This window comes from Merops nubicus, unplaced genomic scaffold (assembly GCF_000691845.1).
Source record: "Merops nubicus isolate BGI_N331 unplaced genomic scaffold, ASM69184v1 scaffold4954, whole genome shotgun sequence".
Classification (NCBI taxonomy): Eukaryota; Metazoa; Chordata; class Aves; order Coraciiformes; family Meropidae; genus Merops; species Merops nubicus.
The window spans coordinates 81,600-90,494 of record NW_008606077.1 but is presented as its reverse complement, the minus strand read 5'-3'; the positions used below and the strand labels follow the sequence as shown (position 1 = coordinate 90,494).

The following is an 8,895-nucleotide window of genomic DNA, read 5'->3' as shown; positions in this document are numbered from 1 at the left end:
GATTAAAAGATGCTTAGATCACTTTCTGTACATATTGTGCTACGTATTTTTTTTATAAAGTAGATCACATAAAACCTGCACAAACATTAAGATTTAAAATTAGAAAATGTTTAGTTGCTGTGTAAAAGTTAAATAAGCAGCATTTGTCCACAGTGTTTTCTTGCCAGATTTGTAATTTAACAGTTTGACTTTCTGAGTAGCTATGATTCATGACTTTAACTAGGATCTGGTTGTGCTGAGGTATGTATCATGAAGGATTTCTTTACATGTGTGTCTTAGTATTTTTAGGATCCAAACGTTTACTGACTTATGTTAAAATCTTTATTCTCCTTCACAAATGTTACAGTTTACATTAATAGGATAAATTCATGTATGATTAATCAATTTTTATTTTTGTATTTGCTTAAAATGGAGTGGAAGATATAAAAACTTTAATATAAAACATAAAACCACATTATTAATTACTCAATTTAGACTTTTAGGAAGATCTGTCTTTCAGTGAAAATGCAAGAGGAGAAAACGGCTACATTCCAAGACTGCTAATAATGTCACATATTTCATATATTCCACAAGTAGTACAAGTAATAAATCACAATAGCTGTAGTTTGATTACATTTTTGGGGTTTGTTTTTCAGTCGGTGGCGAAGACTGGGCGGTTGCTGATCAGCCATGAAGCTCCCTTGACAGGAGGATTTGCCTCTGAAATCAGTTCTACAGTTCAGGTACACAGGTTATTATTATGTATTAACATTCATGTTCTGAATTGTTTACCTATAGAAAGAATATTTATTACTACATAAAAAGCTGAGGTTTTTATATTCTTTTTTTCAGTTGTGCTCTTTTACACTCCTAATAAATTCTGAGTTTGTGGATGGCTATGTTATTTTCTCTGAACAGCTGAGAAACCCTGTCGCTACTAGGCACTGTGCATAGCATCTGCTAAGCAATGAATATTAATTTTCACTGAAAAGCAGGGAGAATACAAAGGAAAAAAAAAGTCTTTATTTTTAGTCTGGTTTTAATGTACGTTTTCTCATATTTTTATACCAAACTCTTTGTAAAAATACGTTCTAGGAATTTTGAAATCGGAAAAAACACCTGGATCTGTTACAGTTAGACATGGTGTTCAGAGGCCTCATTAGGAAAGCAGTCTGACAAAGTGGTTTATGCATTTTTGTGAGACTTGTACACATGTTGAGTTTGTATGCACAGAACAGCTTTGGAAGGTTGAGATGTGCATCAGTTGTCTGGAGCATCAGTCTTTAATTTTTTTTTTTTTTAAGTTCTTTTGAGCTTTCTGATGTGCTTTATATTGGTACTTGCATATGGATTTTCCCCTTAACTTGATTTCTTTCCTGTGCTCATCAGTGGTACTAGTTGTCCATCACAGTCTGATTACTATTTTCTGACTGTTCTATTCTTAGAGTAATTAAATTACAGGACTAGAGAGAAATGGGTCTGTTGGATTGTGCCCAGAGGAGGGCCATGAAGATGATCAGAGGGCTGGAACCACCTCTCTTACAAGGACAGGCTGAGAGAGTTTGGGTTATTCAGCCTGAAAAGGCGGCTCTGGGAAGATCTTATTGGTGTATTCTGGTATCTGCAGGGGACCTGCAAGAACGTTGGGGAGGGGCTTTCTGCAAGGGCTTGTAGTGATGCGATGAGGGGTATGAGTTCAAACTGGAATAAGGTAGATTTAGATTAGATGTAAGGAAGAAGTTTTTCATTCTGAGAGCATTGAGACACTGGAACAGGTTGCCTAGGGAAGCTGTGGATACTTTACCACTGGATGAGTTTAAGACCAAGTTAGATGGGGCCTTGCACAACCCGGTGGGTTGTGGAGGTGTCCCTGCCCATGGCAGGAGGGTTGGAACTAGTTGATCTTTAAGGTCCCTTCCAACCCAAGCCATTCTATGATTCTATAAATGGGATTGTAAAATTCACAAAATATAAACCATGCAGGCAGTAGTTGAGAATTAGCCAGTAGCCAAGCTTGGGAGTTAGCCTTTTTGTGGGAAGGAATAGAATTAATTGTTCTGGCAAAGTGATTTTTGATTAAATGTGCATAACAAATCAGCAAACTGTTTCTTGATCTTTGTGATACTATTTCTTTTAAAGAGTAATAATATTAATTTTAATGTGATTCTATGAAGTTCATTCATTTTTTTCCACCAAAATTTTGTCTCTATTAAGATCCAAATATTTCCCTTCCATCTAAGTAATATGTATTTGACCTCCCTTCTTTTATAGGTAGCCTCTTTGATTAAAATAAGTCCAGTAAAGTCTTAAGGTACTACCAGCCATGAGTGGTAAAAGTGGCTGTGTGTGGGGTTGTTGTGTTTGTGGGGTGATTTGTCTTTTTTTCTTTTTTCTGTGTTAAACTCTAAACAAAAATGTAAAGTAGACTCAACCTGAGGAGGCTGTCTTGTAGTGTCGTGTGTTATTATTCACACAAAGAACTGTTCTAAGTTGTGCAGCAATCTCATAATTTACTGGTATAACAAAGGAAAGCGTATGTGTTGGAGGAAAAAAGTCTGTTGAAAACAAAACAAGCTTGTCAGTAAATGTTATTGAAAGAGTATGGGATGCTCAATATATTGCTGAAACTACAGAATGAGTTCTTAATCTCCTCAGACCTTCACTAAGAAAGGTACTTACCAGATTAATCCATCTTGGGGTGGTTTTTCATAACAGAGATATATCTTGACAAATAGCACTTATTTAGAAAGCAAAGTTTAAAATGCTTCAATAAAGGGCTGTTTAATTCTGTCAATATTAAAAGCAAATATTTGTTTCATGGTAATAGCTCAATTTTATATTTATATTTTATAGGAAACTAGGATCTATATCTTAAGAAATGTTAGTTTATCACACATGCTACCTCAGAATAAATTGGAATATAACGCTTTAGCATTAAGTTTATCCATGGTGAGTTTTTTTCTTATAAACTGGTTATCTTGATGTTATAACCATATTGTTATTGCTCTTTATATCCATTCTTGAAGATTTTATCATCCATACTAAAATTTTGATGCTAGTTATTTTAAAGAATGCTCATACTGCAAAAGAGATTAGAACAATATTTACAGAGCATTACATCTTTTTAAAGAACAGTATTGCTTTAGGCATAATAAAGACCTTACTTTTTTTATTCAGTTAAAACACTTGATCTCTAAATGATCAAGTTAAGTCCATATGTCTAATATCACTGTGCTGTAAAAATAAAAGGAAAAATTGAAATTTTCTTTTGCTGGATGTGATGCGTACTCAGAATGCCAAAAACTGGGGGTTGCAGTTGGCTTCAGTTTCCTCTTACACATGGAAGTAATAAGACTTCAATAAAGTGTGTCCATTTGGATTAGATGGTTAGTTTCCATATTGTTATTCCATCCTTGCTGTGAGGTCTCTAGTCACAGAAGTAAGGTGAATAGAAGTACATAGGTTATTTTAAAAGTTAACTGCCCCAAACATTTCATGGTGGTGCACACTTCAAGGAAAAGAGTTCAAATGGAAATGGTGACTTTCACTCATGAACTATAGAAGAAAACTATATTGAAGTTTTCTTGTTGCATATGAGAGATTAAAAGCAGCTTTTGGAGAATTTACTAAATCAGATTTGTGATTGTTTTAAACGGGGCATGTTGTTGCATTAAGTAGTCATATACTCTGATTTCTCAAACAAAACTAAGAACAGGAAGAAGTGGTGCAGTAAAACTCTGCATTGTATGACTTTGCCCTTTGTATGGGTGTTTCATATCTGATCTCAGTGGGTATTCTGAAGTGAGCAACAGATGATAGGATAAATTCAATACAGGTAGAGTGAATACTTCATATTGATTATATACTGTATAAAAACTTGCAAAACTGTCGCGTTTGGCAGAGAGGGCACTAAACATTTGCTTAAGGCATACAGTTGGAACACAATTTGAGAAGCCTTGGAGAAGGGCCCACTGAGATGTCACTTTCAAAATGATGAAGCGTTGGGTGTGGAAATCATCAGTACATTAATCACTTGTAACATAAAAGAATGAAAATCCAGTATTTGGTCCCATGGGCCAGGATGAGGACATCCAGCACTGGGAGTTAGGGACACTCTGGACCGTTCTGCAGACTTGCTGCCTGCCAGTGTTTTTGACTTATGAGATGTAGGGAGGAGCATTTTGGAATCATACGAAGACCTTTGGGATTTTTAGAGGAACCAAAGGTGGGGAAAGGTGGGGAGCAAGGTGGTTTGGGGAGGAATAAATGTGGAAAAATTGAGACATAAGGGGATAAAAAGGATTGGCTGCATAAAACAGGCCAGTTGGTGTGACTGGTCATGTCCTTGTGCCTGGTCAGCGTGATGCGTCTTCTCATTAAACATAAACTGTTTCTAAGTGTTTGCCTTGGTGAGTCTTTCTATTCTGTGTGCATGTGCCTGTGTGGATGTCTAAGTGCCAACCGTTGGAGTCAGGGCACGGGTCATGGGGGTCAGTGTGCCTGGGGTGCTGCACTGGCAACAGGTGAGTGTGTTGGTGTCTGTCAACCAGGGGTGTGTGTCTCAGAGTGAATCAGCTGGAGAAGTTGGCTAATGGAGCAACCAGGATGTCTGAGCTAGCTACTGCAGAGACCATGCGATCTGACACCAGCTTGAGAGACCTGTTGGTGTGTCAGTGAGTGAGAGAGTAAGGGAGACTGAGGATCCAAGGCAAGCTGCTGGACAGATTGCCATGTCAAAGCCCAGGTACTGCAGGGATCTATAGCATGTGTGTCTCTGTGTTGGTGTGTAAGTTGGGGTGGATGTCTCTCAGCAGCTTGAGTGGAACTGAGTAGGGGTTTGTGTGTGCAGATGCCAGCAACTGAGAAATGGATCTTGGTCTTAGGAATTTATGTCAGGGTAATGCAAGTACATGTTGTATTATTCTATGTTCACTTTTGTTAATCTTGTATTCATATAATTTTAATTAATTTGTAATGTTTTACCTTTTAATTGTCTGCTGTCCCAGAGCTGTTCATAAGTGAGGTTGATTGACCTATATGCATATTGTTTCTCTAAAGCATTGTTTCTGAAATAAGATTAATCTCTACTCTGGCTCTCTTTCAGTAGTCCCTCTGTGATAAAAAGCTACCTTACAGAGCAGCAGCTTGCAATGCCCCTTCCTCCTTATCATTCTTGTCGTATCATCAAAATGGAGATGATGGCTGTGACACAGAACTCGGAAAGGAGTGCAAGGCTTAGTAGGGATTTATGAAACAATGGATTCTACAAGGGAAAACAAACACAGTAGGGTGAAGAACTAATCCTTGATCTTAGAGATCTTTCATGCTTGCAACAGTTGATAACCCTTTTATCAGATCTCTTTTTGTAGCTGCTGCTGTTACAATTTAAGTTGCAATTTGTTGCTTTTTCCTTGCAAATGAAGGGATTGTTATTCTAGGTTGTTTTTACTGGGATAAGCCTTTGAGTGTAACTGTGTTGATGTCTGTAGGAAGCTCCTGTTGAGCTTCCAGTGTAAAGAGGGTAAGGAGTCCAAACATAAAACTGTTATCCTGTAGTAACTGACCATCATAATTTGAAAGAGTGCTGCGAATAATAAAGGTTTTGGTTTCAACAATGTGTAGTTATTGAAAGGCTCATCTAGAACTAACTCAGAGGTGATCTTTTTTAAGAAGTCACTACCATTATCTTTTTATATTATTTCAAAATTGCTTATCTTTTAGTCTGACATAATATATCAGAAAGCTAAACTTACGCTGAAAGTCTTCTGAATATTACTGTGTTCTAAGCAACATAACAGGTTTGAAAAGAATTCCCAGATTCTGTTTTCAGGACTTAATGAAATTTCTTTTCTTTCCTTTAAAAGTAGGTGGTATTTCCATATGAAATCCCAAACCCTTACAATATGTATGAACAAAATATATTAGAAGACTTTTTAAAAAAATTTGGGCGTGGCTGAAAATTTCATGACAATCTGAAGAACGCTGTCTGGTATTTCATTAAAAGCATTTTGATTTATACAATTTTGAGAAAAATTTCATTAAAGTCTGAAACAAATAGCTTTTATTTTAAAAAAAATTTAATAGCCACTAATATAATATGCACTTCTTGCCATTTGCTCATTTTATGTAGTTTCTGTGTATGATAGAATATCCACATACTTTAGACATTAGAGGCTGTTCTGCTTCATTTCTGGCACATTTGGGTCCAATAAATAGCAACTGCTTGACTGCAAGACTTGATCAGCACTAAATTGGCATAGTACAATATATAGTGTTCTTTCTTTTTATTCAGTTCACCTTTTTTGGTCCTCCTTTATCCAATCTCTTTTACAAAGCCTATACTACTGTTCTTAGAAGTGAAGGCAATTTGGAGAATATATTTAGAAACTGGAATTTGAGGAGAACAGAATTAACATCACTGGGGAAATTTATACATTGTTGTTGAAGATACATCCCTGTTGGAAAGGGATTAGGATGAGTGCACTGAATTAATGATAATACAGGAAAAAATGCCAAGCAAACTTTTATTGAAATCCAACTGTATTTTCCTTGGGGAAAAAAAATCCATGTATGTTTACAGCCAAATTTTCTAACTCTTCTAAATAGTCTTTGATAACCTTTGTATGCCTTGAACAGGAGGTACAGAAAATTAATACAAAAATTAAAGTTTCATTTAGGAATTTTCATCTTTGTGTACATCATGAACATTATAGCAGCATACACCATTAAAATCTATGCTTTTATTATAGAACAAGAAATGCCCATGACTAAAGCAAGGTGTTAGCTGGCTGGGTAAAGATCTTTGCTGTCTATAAAATAAGAAGTCAGCACATTGTTTTGTGTAGAGGGTTGCACGAATGTGGAAAGGTACGTACTTTCTTCATTCTTGCAAGAGCAGAGCAATTCTGGTTTAATTGTGGTTTAGTAGCACAGTTTCTTTTCTTACTGCTTGGTAACAGCTTTGTACCCTGGGCATTTGGCTACACCTTTGTGCAGGTGAACAGACCTCAGTCCTCAGGAGCACTCCCAGAGGATTCATTGTATTTCTCAGGGTTACATAGGGGTTGTAGTCTTCCAAAAGATTGATATTAATCAGAGGATAGGTCCCATCAAATTCAGTCAAATAACCTGTTTCTGAGGATTTATTTCTGTGATCCTGATTCTTCTCAATTCTTAGTTCTGTATCTAAAGATTTGATATAATAATATTTTTCTGTTTGGATTGGTGGCACTTTAGACTTCCCCCTACTGCTGCAAAATAGGGCTTAATCTCCAGTAAGTGGTGTAATTTCCTGCTAGTGTGTGACATTGGGAGAAACTATTAGATGAGCTATTTCTGTGAGAAGCATTTCAGGAAAAGTGACTATGCCTAGGAACAGCTTTCAAAGATATAAGAGTTTCAGAGCAATTTTATTCTAAAGCAGCTTACCATAGAAAGAATAGGCCAAAGCTCAAAAAAAAAAAAAAAAAATAGCTTCAACAACAAAAAATACAATTTAATTTTTTTAGCAGTATGAACACAAAGTAAAGTAGCCCTAAGGCTGATATTGGACAGGAACTGTTTTAATAGTTATTTTACAGACTCCTAATGAAAAAAATTTCACCTTTCCAACAAAATGCTTTCAAAATGTTTTGAATTTAATAATTTTGCACACAATTAGATTGTGTCTTTAGAATTTGGGATGTTGTGATATTGCAAACAGTCCCATATTTCAGTTCTCTTGTGAGCTGAAGTTAAGGTGGAATTTGCCAGTGAAGCTCTGACAGCCCTCTATGGCTCTTTGTGGTGCTTTGAGGAAGTGACTGCAATGCAGTACTCGCAAAATATTTGGGAGACCAGGCTTGAGTTTCAGTTTATGCATCTGTGTCTATACTTCATGTGAAAGGAACTAATTAATAATTTGGTCTGCAGGTTTTATTTGAAAATTATGGTGAATAACATCAAATTTTGTGCCAGTACCACTTAAAATCAAATTTTAATCACCAGGCTGTAAACCTGTATTAAATTCTGTCTTTACTGAAAACAATGTTTGATGCTATTCATTATATTTAATTTCATTCTCAAAATATATTTGAAGCAAATTGCTTTTTGAACTGACTGAGATATAATGGAATGTATATGTCTTAAGAAGTTGGGGGAGTTTGAGGGACAAATTGGTAAAACTATTGAATTATGGAAATGAAGGAAATTGGAAATAATTGTCTATTAAGTTAGAGAAATAATAAAAGAGGATTCAAACGTGTTTTGAATTTGGGCGCAGGCCAGCCTGACAGCTTTTAATGAGAAACAGACATTTGTCACTGCGTACCATTTCATGGAATAGCTAAACAGAGGACACCTAAGTAAAAGGCACACTAAAACATGCAGGTAGAGGAATATGGTTGTTCAGCTGACATAAAAAAATTATTAAATCTGAATTGATGGTTTTTAACTTTCCTTTGACACGGTCACAATAGGCAGTAAAATTGGATGAGAAGAAATATTGGCACAATGTAGTCCTTCATTTACTATCCTATTTAACTTTGCCACTTTCACACTTTTATCCTATCTAGCAGGAATTACAAACTATAAAAGCCTGGTTTTATAGTTTACAACATCAGTTTCTGTCACTAGGAGTATGATCTAGGAAATGTTGGTATAGAATACAAAGAAAAGCTGAAATAAACACAGTGAAGTAAATTGAACATTGTTAGGAAAGCCACAGTAAAACCATAGAAAAAGAGCAGTGACTTGAAGGAAAAGAAATCCAAAATATATAGAAATAAACCAAAATAATGGAAAGGAATAATGCTATTTCCTAAGTAAAGGAGTTGGGAGTAGTAAGGGAAATATCATCAACATGAAGTTGACTGACTTGAGTCAAAGGTGTATGTGAGATGGGCATAAAGATGCTCCTTCTGTTTATAAAAGATGAAT

General features: G+C 35.8%; 1 long non-coding RNA gene across 1 annotated transcript in view; it reads left to right on the top strand.

Moving 5' to 3' along the window:
* The first annotated feature begins 633 nt into the window (after positions 1-633).
* Positions 634-8,895, top strand: part of LOC103772198 — a 53,961-nt gene continuing 45,699 nt past the window's right edge. The window contains exon 1 of the long non-coding RNA XR_608153.1: positions 634-722. This is a non-coding gene — a long non-coding RNA (uncharacterized LOC103772198). The remainder of the gene's footprint in view (positions 723-8,895) is intronic.